The sequence below is a fragment of the Clupea harengus genome, chromosome 22, assembly GCF_900700415.2.
Source record: "Clupea harengus chromosome 22, Ch_v2.0.2, whole genome shotgun sequence".
In the NCBI taxonomy this organism is placed as follows: Eukaryota; Metazoa; Chordata; class Actinopteri; order Clupeiformes; family Clupeidae; genus Clupea; species Clupea harengus.
In genome coordinates, this window is record NC_045173.1 from 7,320,388 (window position 1) to 7,334,656 (window position 14,269).

Here is a 14,269-nt window from a genome sequence, read left to right on the forward strand (position 1 = left end):
TTTGTGGCAGAGTAAAGACAATTTAGAATATTCATGTCATGTGCAAGACCTTTAACCCTAGACTGGGTGTATCATTGCATGACCTTTAACCCTAGTGTGGGGGTATCATTGCATGGTGTGGTTGTATCTGTACAAAGACATGGGAGTTCCATGGTGCATAAGTCCAAGTTTGTGAAACAGTCTTGAGCTTAACACTTCTTACAGGAATGTCTATGTTCTAACGCTGCTTCAAACATGTTACATTTGATTTTTCAAATAATGTCAAAGTAACAAAGTGCATCTTAGAAATGTACATAATGTACAACTAAGGTTAAAGACCCTCTACAAACAAACAAACAAAACATTTTTGTCATACCTACACAAAAATGTTACATAGTAGTTTCTCAGCTAACAAAATTAAGAACCAATCACCTATTGGTACTATAGTTGGTGACAATGCGCTGTGAAATCTCTTTTCTGACATGGGTCACAGGGTTTTTCCGTGGAACATGACCATATACCATCAAAATGAATTCACAGATGGTACCAAAACCAGTTGCCAATAAAAATAATACCTCAAAAAGCGATGCCATTTAGCATTGCACTTTAGATATTGCGAGTGTGCACAGTACCTTGCAGTATGAATCTAAAAATTCTACTAAAAATTCAAAATTTCAACTAATGTGTTGTTGTTCCTATAGTTTATTCAGAAGGGAATCTCAGGCCTATGTTCCAGTCATGAAAGACACCAAGACATGAAAGAGATATTCACACACACACACACACACACACACACACACACACACACATACACACACACACACACACACACACACACACACACACACACAGGGAGGGAGACTAATGGTGGAAATGTGGCTTGAGTAGATTCCATTTCTGAAGGGAAAGATCTTTTGATGTTGATGCTAATGCACATCTTTCCACACCAGTATTGTTATTCTCACACCAGTATTGTTATTCTCACACTTGCATACTCAATCACACACACAGAGACACACACACACACACACAGGATGGCATTACTTCCGTTCTTTGTTTTTTTTCCACGTGTAAATACAACATTGTGCAACTGCATGGCAGTGTAATGGTGAGGGAAGACTGCTTTGTTACTGCTTATAATGCCCCAAAATTCAGACCTTCTCTCTCACACACCACACCACCCCCCCTCCACACACACAAGCAGGACAGTGTGCCCATGAGGCTTTTGCATTATTAAATGAAAAGGATTAAAAATGTAGGCTCAGGTCAGTGGTGGAGCATGAGTTTATTTCCCTCCGAACTCTGGTGAGGTGTGGTGTTTGAGCTCTCATGCAAGCACACACACCCCAACACAGTCATTACTCCTTGGAAACGTCTTTCCTCTATTGTTGCCCCGATGTGAGGAGGAGATGGAAGCATTAGCATTTAGGTCTGATGATATGAGTGTTCTTTGGGCAAAAACATGCAGGACCTTCAAGGCACTGCTGCTTTTTTTAACCATTGTTTACAATCCTTCACCTTTTGGCACATAATTCCAACCTTCAGCTCAGTGAAGGCTTACACAAGAGGCAAATTAAATCAGGTCTGAAAACACAGCTGTGTTCTCTCTCTCTCTCTCTCTCTCTCTCTCTCTCTCTCTCTCTCTCTCTCTCTCTCTTTCCTTCTCTTATTGTAATGCTTCCATTTCTATCTCTTTTGATTAAAGAGCTGTTTCCCTCAGTTCAGTCCCACAACAAAATACTTTTTAAATTTTACAAATATTTCACATTCTCAGTGTTTTTCCATGAGCCCACTGAGGGGACAGTTTGATCACTGAACATGCATGTTTCACAAAAGCAACATGTCATTTGAACTATAAGCATGGTTGACAACACATAGCTAAAACAATGTTATTTATCTCCTAGGATGGTTGTTTCTCTAGGCCAGATAGCTAGTTCCACAACATTCACTGTTTATATAACAATAACAATTGATGGTAATAATTCAGTGTGGTTAGCTTATTGCCTTTATGTTTGTAGAATACATTGGGCTCTGGGGTGCCCTATGAAAGGCTAAAATTACTTTGAAATATGAGCTTGAATGGTGAATGTTTTGATTCAAGTTAATGGAACACAGGGGTACCCTAGGCTCAGGCCCCATACAGTCTCTGCCATGTGTGTTCCCTTGACTACCACAGGATTCCCCATGTGCATTTTGTTGTCTACAGGTTAGTGACCACACAGAGTACCAATTTCATAGTCTCAGAGTGTATCATGAGTTGGTCATTCTGATTATGTTGCCTTTGGAAACACAGTTATAATTTGCTACAGTACTGGATATTTGATCCCCAATATGACAGAACATGTGTGTGACAGAGCAGGAGGGTGAAAAGTTTAAAAGGAAAACAATCCGGTTCATGAAACCTCTATCATGGAGAGAGAGAGAGAGAGAGAGAGAGAGAGAGAGAGAGGGAGGGGGGGGGGGAGAGAAAATGTTGGTGTAAGAGATTTCTGCCATTGGGGTCAACAGAAGGAAGACATAAATGTCTCTGCAGTGACTGAAGCATGAAAAAAGGTTTGCCATTGCATGTCTGAATAGCCACTGCTAGTTTACCACACCTGCTCACAGCCTAACAGAGAGAGTAAGACAGAGACACACACAAGTGTGTGTGTGTGTGTGTGTGTGTGTGTGTGTGTGTGTGTGTGTGTGTGTGTGTGTGTGTGTGTGTGTGTGTGAAAGGGGGCGGCGGGGGGTTGAGATAGAAGGGCTCAGGTTGGATACATCTTTAATTCCATCAGGCTCATCATCCTTCAGTGATTTCTTTCAGGGATGGTTGAGTGTGAGATGAGTTGTGGTCATGCAGAGCCTCCTGCAGGTGATATGACTTAATGTGTGTATTCAGACATTCTTCTTTATCCTCTCTGTACACATGACAAGACTGAAAGTGTTCAGTGTTCTACCACAGATGCATCACAGTCACGAGTTGAGTATGTGTCTGAGGGCTAAACTTACCCAATCCCCGTCTGAGCTGTAGAGGTGGTTACTGGCACTGTTGGCCATCATTAAACACCAGAAAGCTGTCAGTCCTTCCATTCAGTATTTGAGGTTAAAAGAATCACAAGCTCCTTTCAAGACCAGTTATCTTTCACCAAAAGAACTTACAAAAACATCATCATCCTCACTACCACATTCTTTGGACGCACACCACATTAGTGAAATGTTGTCCATAGGGGGCGCGGTGCCCGACACATGTCAATAACCCAAAAAAACGCCTCGCCATAAATTATGACATTTTACCCTAGCTCATTGCGATTAATTTGTGGAGTAGCACCACCCAGTGAATAATGTTAATGTGATGATTCAAATCTACCGCTTCACTGGCCAATATCTTGTGATGTAAAGGTTCAAATTTCACATTTTGTGGATGCATGCCCAATTTTGTGAATTTTGTCCATAGTGGGAACTGCAAATAACAAACTTCAGCATATTACTTCAAACCTACTATTCACTGTGAGGCCATGTGTTGTATCAGTTTTGCCAAGACAGCGGCCACTTTCGGCCTCTTTTGACAGTTGACACTCCATATTGGTATCAGCCTCCTAAAATCTTTTTAAGCAATATTAGTGTAAATGCACCCTCTTCGGTTTACCCAACGGATGGCACTTTTGTTTCACTTAACCCTGTAACACATTTACTTAACCCTGTAACACATTTACTTAACCCTGTAACACACTTACTTTACCCTGTTGTAGTTTTTGAGACGTCATCATGATCAATACTTTCGTGACAAACCTTTTGTATACAGTCTGACACATTTTCTGCCCTCTGGTGGATAATACGTGCACTGTAGGCAGTAGTGGGCCTTGGAATGCTATATCCCAAATTGCTGCCATCTGTAGTTTCAAAGGGAAATCTTTGGCAATTCTGAAAAGGTTACTGTAAGAATATCATTTATATTGATACTAATATTTCAATATAAAAATGTACAGTATTAAGTATTATTGCTGGGGTGGGCCTGGGCAGACCCGGTCACAGTGGAGTCTGGTTGTGGCTGTGTATTATCCATGTATTACACATACAAACATTCCATACATAGAAAGAGACCGGTTGCTATTTCCAAGACACATTGGAAGCCTTTTTGTGTTTTACTTGCACACCATGTACACCATGGACTAGATATAACTGAATAACCTGCATTATGAATGTCAAATCATCCAATTTCATCAAAATACATAGGTCTGTGGTTATAAAGCATGATAACTAAGCAAAGGTTATTTGAAACCTCAAGTAGCTATATTAAACGTAAATGAAAAATGAGTGTAACACCATAAGATAATGTCATTATATACTTGTATTCATTTACAAATTTGGCTTTGAAATGTTTGGTAAGCCTACTATTATCTATATTGATATGCTATTATTGATTTGCCTACATAGGCTGTTTTCAAGCAATGGCATTGCTTGCCTTAGCTAGCCTTCTGATATGAAAAAAAATAGCCTAGTCTTCCTCATGGCCAGAGGATGCATACTTAACATGTTTTACACAATTACCAATAAGGCATAATGATCACTGCTTTGTCTTACCAAAGTGTATGATGCCAGTTCACACACAACAGCTGACAGCTGACAACATGCGTCTGATGATGCAAGGGGCTGGCTCGTGACCGATCTCACAGCTTTACAGGGGACACTAAACAACAAGTCTAAACTGAATTAAACATGCACTTTTCTGTCACATGCACCTAAACTTGTGTCTGGTTGTTTAAAGCAACACTATGCAACAATTGCACACTTTTTGAGGTATGGTTTTATAGGCAACTAGTTTTGGTACCAACCTCAAATTCATTTTGATAGCATATGGTCATGTGAAGGACAGATAAACACCTGTGTCTTTCCCACTAGCCATCCAGGATACGCACTACTATGTAGTTCTGTGTTCCAGGCCGGAACACCCTGCAAAAATGGAAGAAAAGCTTTAACAGCATAACATTGCCAGCTATACTGCCAAAAGACACCAGTTAGTGTATGTGTGTGTCAAGCTTCTGTCAGTGCCAATTGGGCTGTTGATGGTGTCTGCACGGTTTTTGCATGCCTTTTAGGTAGTTAGCTCACTAGTTTTGGAACAGAACTACTCATTGCTGCCTTAAATGACCATGAAATACTTGGTAGAGTGTTAGTTGATGCTAAGTCAGTTTGCGACATTCATCTACAAGGAAACATTTTGGTCCTGGCAATTCATTTGCTCAAGTGTAGCCTTTATATTATTTTGATAAAATCAGAACTCGTTTATGACAATGACAATTGTCAAACTACAACAGGTAGTAGGCCTATTTGGCTTAACATACATCATGGTTCGGATATACTGAGTGCGTTGTATAATGTGGTTGTGAGTTCAGTCCACCTGAAGATACCATTTTACAGTCCATCAACCTGAAGAGAGCAACACAGTTGATTTAAAAACACATCCTGTTCTGTGTTTCTGTAAAGTCTGAGCAGGTGGTTACCAACTCAAAGACTTGATGTAAAACCATAATATAAAGATTAACTTCAAAGTTATATATCACAGCCTATAAAATATAAGATGAAGACTAAATATTAAACATACTGTCTATACTGAGTGACATAATGAGAATAACGATATTTGACCATTGGCTACATATTGTGCGCACTAGTGTTGCCACCTGTCCCGGTTTTACCGGGATTGTTCTTCTTTTTTGTAGCCTGTCCCGGAATATTTCTAAATTCTCCCGGGACACGGAATGTCGCGGTTTTTCATGGGTTTTGTCAACATGAACATTCCTGATCATAAAATATTTTTACTGCGCGTCCATACACTCAAAATATGCGCTGTATCTCATTGTGCTCAATCTCTCTCTCGTGCGCAGAATGCACGGCCACTAGGGGTGTGACGTAGCGTAGCCTATCTCGCAATTCAACGGAGGGCGTGTGAAAGATGAAGTTGAATCGCTTGCTGCAAGTTACTGTAACTAGGTTCTTCTGAATAGAAACAACGTTGACATGGGAGGGGAGACCGAGGACGAGTATGGCACTACTGGGACTGACAGGCCAGTTAAAAAGAAAATGAAACGTAACACTTGTTTTAATAATGACTGGATGAAAAACGAAAATTACTCCAAATAGTTAATACCCACCCCAGGCGATCCACTTTCTGCTACATGTTCCCTATGCTCAGTTAAGATTCTCGTTAAGCATTAAGGGATATCTGCTTTGGATGGCCATGCTAAAACAAAAAAACTCAGAATCGTGTTCAAGTTACCAGACAAACCAGAGACCGCACTACTTTTTAGTTTGTCCAACTCTTGCCATACAAAATTGTTTCCCTACAGGGTCCAGTATTTCAGTGCCTCCAAAGGTGTCAAGTAGCCTATGGCTTGTTATAATTCTATGATGACCCTGACGAATCTAGTGAAGCCATATTTAAACAAATAGTGACTATTCCTGAGAGCAATGGACTTTCAATCAACCAAATCAGTGCATATGGTGCAGATAATGCATCAGTTAATTATGGGTGGCACAACAATGTCTTTCAGAAACTCAGAGCAGCTAACCCACTCATTGTGAAGGGCAATTGCGAGTGTCATATCCTTAACAACACTGTGAGGTCACTGATAGAGGTCACTGATAGTTGCAGCAAAGGGAAACACAAAATATAAATGGAAGACCAGGTAAGAAAATGATTACATCCAGAAGGCCTATCTGACAGATGCATTAAGTAGCCTATAAGAGGCTATGTGATGCCAAAGTATGTTAAAGGCAACTGTAATGTCATCCCTCTACTCATGTGTTTAGCCGAGAGGTAGAGAAGTCAAGCACAAGCAATTCAGGTATCTAAGGAATCAGGGAAGCTGTTTCCTCTCATGAAAATACTTGATGTTTAAAATATTCAGTGCATACAATCTGCACAAAAGACAATTCTGTCGCGTCGGTCGGATGTCTAAGGGACATTTTTGTTCATGCAGGTGGGTCGTGGTATGTCGTGTCATCGATATGTCCAGGTTTTTTGTCAGACACAGGTGGCAACCCTAGTGCGCACATATGACCAACTTTAATACCTACCTATTTTCTTTGAAAGGAGGGATATATCTTGCTTCTACCAAATGTCATGGTCACGTGATTAGAATGTTTTAAGATAACATGACACAAGGCATCTGAAGGTTCTGTTAACGTTACCCCTTGGACAATCATTCAACTGTACAGGATCGCTTGATCAACTCTGAAGTTCAGAAATGGGTAGGTTTTTGCTATGAATAGCCTGTTCTATTCTTAGAATAACCTGAAGTCTTGTGATTTGGAAGAAGAGTATTTTTTTGTCCTCTTGAAAAAGGGTGGGGGGTGGTTGTTTTGTTTGGTAGAAATTAATATTCTCGCGTTGGTGTGTTTTAAACATGGCGCTGACATTAGCTAGCAAGTTAACCTTGCTTAGCTATCGCTAACTAGCTACCTGATAGCTAGTTTACCTTGGAAGGTGGGGGTTGAGTGGGTGCTGCAGTGGGCATAACGTTAGCTTAATTAGCTAAATGATGTGAGCTAGTTGTATTCCGTTACTCAGACATTAGCTAAGGTTAACGATATTTGGTCCATTATCTATCATTTACCATGCCATAACGTGAACATTTATTTGTTTTGCCAGACTGTAATTTATTCACATTATCCCTCAAGGTTTCAAACCTTGTTTGCATCTACTTTGCGTTACTTACTGTTAGCCTATCAACTAACCCAGCTAGGTCAGTAGCTAATTTAATTAGCTTGTTCGGTGTTTTAATCGTACAGTGTCTATGCGATTCTGGCAACGTGCTCTCATTAGCTGTGTTTCCATCCCACTCGTTGGCATGTTCATGAATATTCGATTAAAGAATGTGCGAGTCTGTCCGCGTTTCCGTTTGCTGTGTTATGCGAATTAAAAATAGCACTTTCCCAAAGGAGTTGTGAACAGCTGTGGGGTCAAAAAGTAAATCAGGGCAATTTAACGGTAACACATAATATAGGGTGACCAGATTTCCCAGACCTAAAACCGGGACACTTTGCGCGCGACCATAATGCTCGTGCACGCACACGCTTTTTATCCTGAACATGTGCCCAGGTCAGACATAGACATAGATTTTGCCAACAGCACACGTAGGCCTACTGTTCACAACATAATGGGGTATCTCAGTTATTATTCATGCATTTTCTATATAGCCTACATATCTAAGAAAAAATATTAAAAGACATTGAGTGAGTTTTGTGTGGGACCAACTTTATTTTTCAGAATTAAAGCATTATTTTGGAAAATGTACCCACTGAACTTGTGAAAAAGTTTGTGAAAAGGTATTTTTCATTGCATGGCAATAAACAAACTATTTTGAACTGCTGCCACAGGCTTGAACTAAAGTTATGGTGACACTTTACAGTAAGGGTACATGAATTATGAATTATTATTGTGCTTTACTTCATTCCTTTATATCTTATGAATCATCAGGAATTGACATGAGTTCATAGCCTCTCATTCATGACCTCATGCATGAACAACACATCAACTAAAGCATTAGGTGGGTACATTATTAGGCACAAGTTGTGTTCAAATCAGAATTTGCGCAGTGATGACCACATTGTTTTGCATAAAAAGAAATAATCATGATCATACTTATTAAAGCACAATTCATAATGATGTGCCGTACCTAATGCTTTAGTTGTGTTGTTCATTTATGAGGTCACGAATGACAAATGAACACGTCAATTCCTGATGATTCATGGGATATTAAGGAATGCAGTAATACATAAATCATTAATGACATAATGCATAATATTACATATACTACATCAATGAATTCATGCGTGAATTCATGATAATTGTATCCTGTACCCTTAGCGTAAAGTGTTACCAGTGTTATTCCAACAACACACACACCCTATTGGAAACATTCATTCCGTATATTTGTTAGAGGAGTGAATTTGCTGAAGTATCATTTTATTGGCTAACGTCCCCTCCTCAGCAGCCCGCTTGAGCTCACCACTTCCAGCGCTAACATTGCTAAAATAGGTGGCTATGCTGCTAGCCCCTGCCTCTACCCACCTGGGGTTATGTTTGGCTGTTTTCACATGATCTTTCACATCTGCGCTACCACCATGGCTTACAGAAAATGAGGTTTTGCAGTGTGTGCAGAACGCTGCATAATCATCGCCCTGGACTAGCTATGGATATAGCCTGACCATTAAAACGAGACAGATAGAAGAGGCTTTTGCAACAATGTTTACAAATATACATTGTAACGCTGGCTGCACAGATTATGCAGACACAGACCACTACGATTGACACACACACACATTGTTCAAATCAACTGCTGGACGCTTTATTAGTCCTTCTACATGGGTTTAGTTAATGATCGGGCTATAATAAGTAGGGATGGGTATCGTTTGGGTTTTTTCCAATACCGGTGCTAAACCGATACTTTTAAAACGATACCGGTGCCTGAACTGATACTTTTTTTTTTTTAACCACATTAAAGAAAGGCTTTTTTTATTCCCAAGGCAATTTTTTTTTTCTTCAAATTGAACAATATATTAACTGTTTAAAGTATATTATAAATAAAAAAACATACAAAACACTTGGCTTCAAACTACAGCTTCAAACTTTTTAACTTCAAACTATGAACATTATATTAACTGTAAACAACAGTTTATAGTATACTTAAATAAATATAAATAAATACAAAAAACAGCTTCAAACTTCTTTTGCAAAAATAAGAGCATATTTGCCTTTGGAGTCAAAAATGTATTATTTTGTTTGCATTTATTTCATGAAATTTCACCATTTTATGAGTTGTTTACCTATCTTTTCTATCTTGTTTATAGTTAATCTTGTTACTTGAACACACTGAGTACGAGAAAATGTGTACTGCCCCTTTAAGAGACTACCGTAGGTTAGCTGTCATCTCCGTTTATTTTTCAGTCTTCGGTTGCTGATCTGCCTTTGACTCTTGCCTTCTCTCCCCTCTTTTCACGCAATTGTTTTGTTGCATTTGCTGCACGTCGCGATGTTTGAATCTTTTTGTGCGAAATACAGCCACAGTTTTGACCGTTTACCTTTCGGTATTTTCTCTGTTAAAAGGTTGATGGCTAGTTCTGTTTGTGCTTGCTCTGTGAAATGCTGCCTGCTCTTCACCGTCATAAGACTGTTGCTATGAAAACACCAATGAGCGTGAGCGACACAGGACAAAGTTTACATTGGGAGCTGGGGCAGTTTTACATGTGCCCCACGGAATCTGCATAGCGACCGTGTTCAGGCACCGAAATGAAGCACCGAAATCTGCGTTGCATTTCGGTCCGGGTAGGTACCGGTTGTTTTGGAACCGGTTCCATATTGGTACCGGTTCTTGGTACCCAACCCTAATAATAAGACCACATCGGCTATGTAATCGCTGACAACCGGGACAATTGGTGTAAACCGGGACAGGTTTTTGTCGGGACTCGGGACACGCAACTCAAAATCGGGACTGTCCCGGTCAAACCGGGACGTCTCTGGTCACCCTAACCTAATACAATTGCAAACAAAGACGAGTTTATGCGAATAAATCAACCTTAGTCGCATTCTGCACGAGTGGGGAGTTAATAAATGGATTTCGTATTCGACTAAAATGTTATAAGGATTTCAAGCGTTTCCGCTCAGGATGTCGTATTCAAATGGTCAACATTCGCATTAAAAAGCTGAAAAGACACGCAGCTACTGGCTTCCCGCTCCCGCTGTTTCCAAACTCTGATTCAAGGACTGGTGTTTTAGCTTGGCAGGCTAGCTACGAAAATGAGGCACATTTGTATGGTTGACTGTGTGACGAAATTTTTTGGGGGTCAAATTCAGCGAATTGCTCCTAACGATGATCCAGGTGTCCGTTCTGTGTGTGCACTAAAAACTCCACGAGGCTGAAGTATTTCAATTTTCCGACTGCAATGACTATTGTGCATGTAGGGGGATTCTTTTTTTCACTTCACAGCCGACTACTTCTGAACTTTTGAACTCTTATGTGAACACTTCTAGGTAGAAGCCTGCAGGGATAGAAAAAACTGCGCGCAACTGGAAGCTCACTTCAGCATGATAGAACATAACGTCTGAAAATAATGTAACTTATTTCTGTTTATTTCTAACCATTAAAAGGTATGTGGTGCCTTGTTTATATAGGCCTATGCATTTGTTTAAATTACTTGGCCTTATCAAAGTAAAAGGCCAAGGGCCTAAACATAACAAGATATTTTACAAATATAACTTCTTGATGGTTTCAAATAAATATTGTTCATAGGCTACACACTGGTTTTAGCCAATGCATATATAAGCAAGACACCACATACATTTTTTTGGTTAGAAAGAAATGTATTATTTTTAGACATCATGTTCTATCATGCTGAAGTGAGCCCACAGTTGCCAGTTGCCCACAGTATTTTATCCCTGCAGGCTTCTACCTGGAAGTGTTCACACAAGAGCATTTCAAAACAGAGTGGACAAACTAAAACCAAATTTAGAGAAAACTTTTTTTGTTTGTCTCATTTTCTAATTAAGGGCATACATATTAGTTCTGAAACTGTCCTGATATGTACTTCCCTTAAAGTGATAACAAAAAGTCAACCCAAGCCTGTTAATAACTTACTGCAAATGGAAAACCAAACTAAGTTCTGAACTACCGGTAGTTACACAAGCACAATGCATAGACAGTGAAAAGGCAATCCTCGGTAGAATAATCCCCCTACTGTCATGTAGGAAATGCATTTATGTATTTGTGCTATAATGTAAACTCCTCAACTGTGTATTGCCACTGTGTCTGATGGCTGAAGATGTAAGGTTATGATGAAGACTTCATGACTGACATTGCAGTTGGCTGCGCTGCACTTAAAGTGAAACTTTTTCAACCTGGGCCCCAGTTAGGTTAGATCTTTGTTTTAGATCTCTCAGGTTTTAATAAGGACAATTAATGATCGAAATTGGTATTGAGTATTGAGCACCAGTATTGAATTTAAGCGCAACCACAAAACAACTATGCAATGTAATCCGCTTTAGAGTAAACTGCTTTTTTATGCCACTGACTATAATGTAATTATAAGTGTCTGACTACATGGAAAGGTTCCCTACAGAAATAGACCTGTGTCTGTTTACCTCAATAACTGTAAAGAAACAGACTGAAACTTGCCCCAGCCGTTGCCCCATGGGATTACATTGTATAGCCGCTTTGTGGTCGTCAGTTAAAACATTCTGACTTAATACTGGATCATGAATTGTCCTTAGTAAAAGCTTGGACCGAAAAAGATTTTAAAATAGTGCCCAGTTTGACAAATCCTGAAGTTTCCCTTTAAGGTGGAATGGAAAATTGAATAAGGAACCGCGAATAAGTAGCTAACTTAAGCCTCGTAAAAACTCCAATGTTTTCACACAGCCCTGGCTCTGTAAATGGTAAACTCAATTCGAGATCAAATATCAACAACCTTTAATATGAATATTTTTATGAATTGGTAGTGGTGGTGATTACAGTTCCTGGCAGGCTATAAAATGTAAATTAATTTACAATTTACAAGAAACTTAATTGTTACTCACTATCACTCAAATTCTGAGTACTTGTAACTTGTTACTACTTGTTCTCGATTAACAAAAAGTGGTATTGGTGCACCTCTAAATATAAGTTAGATGAAGAGAATCAACAAGAGGGTTCCAGAAGCAACACTGTGTGGACACACCGTGTTGGACACTTCTGGAATTAGTCTAATATGGTGGATGTGAACAATTATGTTGGTTTTAAAAATTCTCAGCGAAGCCAATCTTTTGTGAAGTGGTGCATACAATTAAGTGTAGAAGTCTGGCTCCATGAGACCACATTCTTTTTAGCTTAGAACAGCTGCATATTTTGGTTATTAAGGTGTTTAAAAAAATTCAAATGAATTTCTTGTATCCAGAGCTGCTTTGTTTCAGTGTAGGCTTCTAGATGGGTGATTCTCATTTCCATTATATGTCAAGCCTTCCTGTCCTAGCCCCACCCTCTACTAAAAATGTGAAGGGAAATGAGGGATGAATCAAGGACAAACATACATGAGAAATGAGATGTGCTTGTTCACTCACGAATAACTTTTAAGAGACGTCTGTTACAGATGACACAGCAGCATCACCACTTGCTAGACTTAATGGACCGTCGTGATATACAGCATATAAGAAATGAAGGACTTTATAAGACCAATCAAAACATTCATTTTACTGTATACAATTGTCATCGGAGAGGCACAGGTCTACATAGTTTCATTATTCATCATCATTATATTCTTTGTCTATAGTCTCAAAAAGGACACGTCACACCTTGTAACCGTATAAGAACTATCTCTAAAATGATTTCCGCATAGGATCCTCCTTCTTCGGTCCGCGTCTCCTCTGGCAGCAGTGGAGAGGAATGAGACATCCTTGATGACGTCACACTTCAAACTATTTCCGGAGCACAAGCTGGAGGAACGAGGATAGAGGAAGTATGCAAATAATGGTATGGGATTTACAGTGCCCTCCACAATTATTGGCACCCTTAGTGAATATGAGCAAAACAGGCTATGAAAAAATATGTCTTTGCTGTTTATCCTCTTGGTCTTTCACTCAAAATATTCACAAAAAGCTTACCTTCTCATTGAATTAAAATTATTGAAAGAGAAAAAAACTGTTGACATTAAATAAATATTTTTCCCCAAAACATGTGTGCCACAATTATTGGCACCCCTTAATTTAATGTTTTGTGCAGCCTCCCTTTGCCAAGATAACAGCTCTGAGGCTTCTCCTATAATGCGTGATGAGGTTGGTGAACACATGGTATGGGATCTGAGACCATTCCTACATACAGTATCTCTCCAGTTCCTTCAGATTCTGAGGTCAACGTTTGTAGACTCGGCTTCAGCTCATCCCACAGATTTCCTATGGGGTTTAGGTCGGGGGACTGTGATGGCCATGGCAAAACCTTTATTCTGCGGTCAGTGAACCATTTTTGTGTTGATTTTGAGGTGTGCTTCAGATCATTGTCCTGCTGGAAGGTCCAACCACGGCCCATTTTAAGCTTACTGGAGGGGGCTGTTAGGTTTTCATTTAATATCTGCTGGTATTTGATGGAGTACAAGATACCATGTATCCTAACAAGATGTCCAGGGCCTTTGGAAGAAAAACAGCCCCATAACATCAAAGATCCGCCACCATACTTTACAGTGGGTATGAGGTGCTTTTCTGTATGGCTATCTTTCTGTCTACGCTAAAACCACCTTTGATGTTTGTTGCCAAAAAGCTTTATTTGGTCTCATCTGACCATATAAC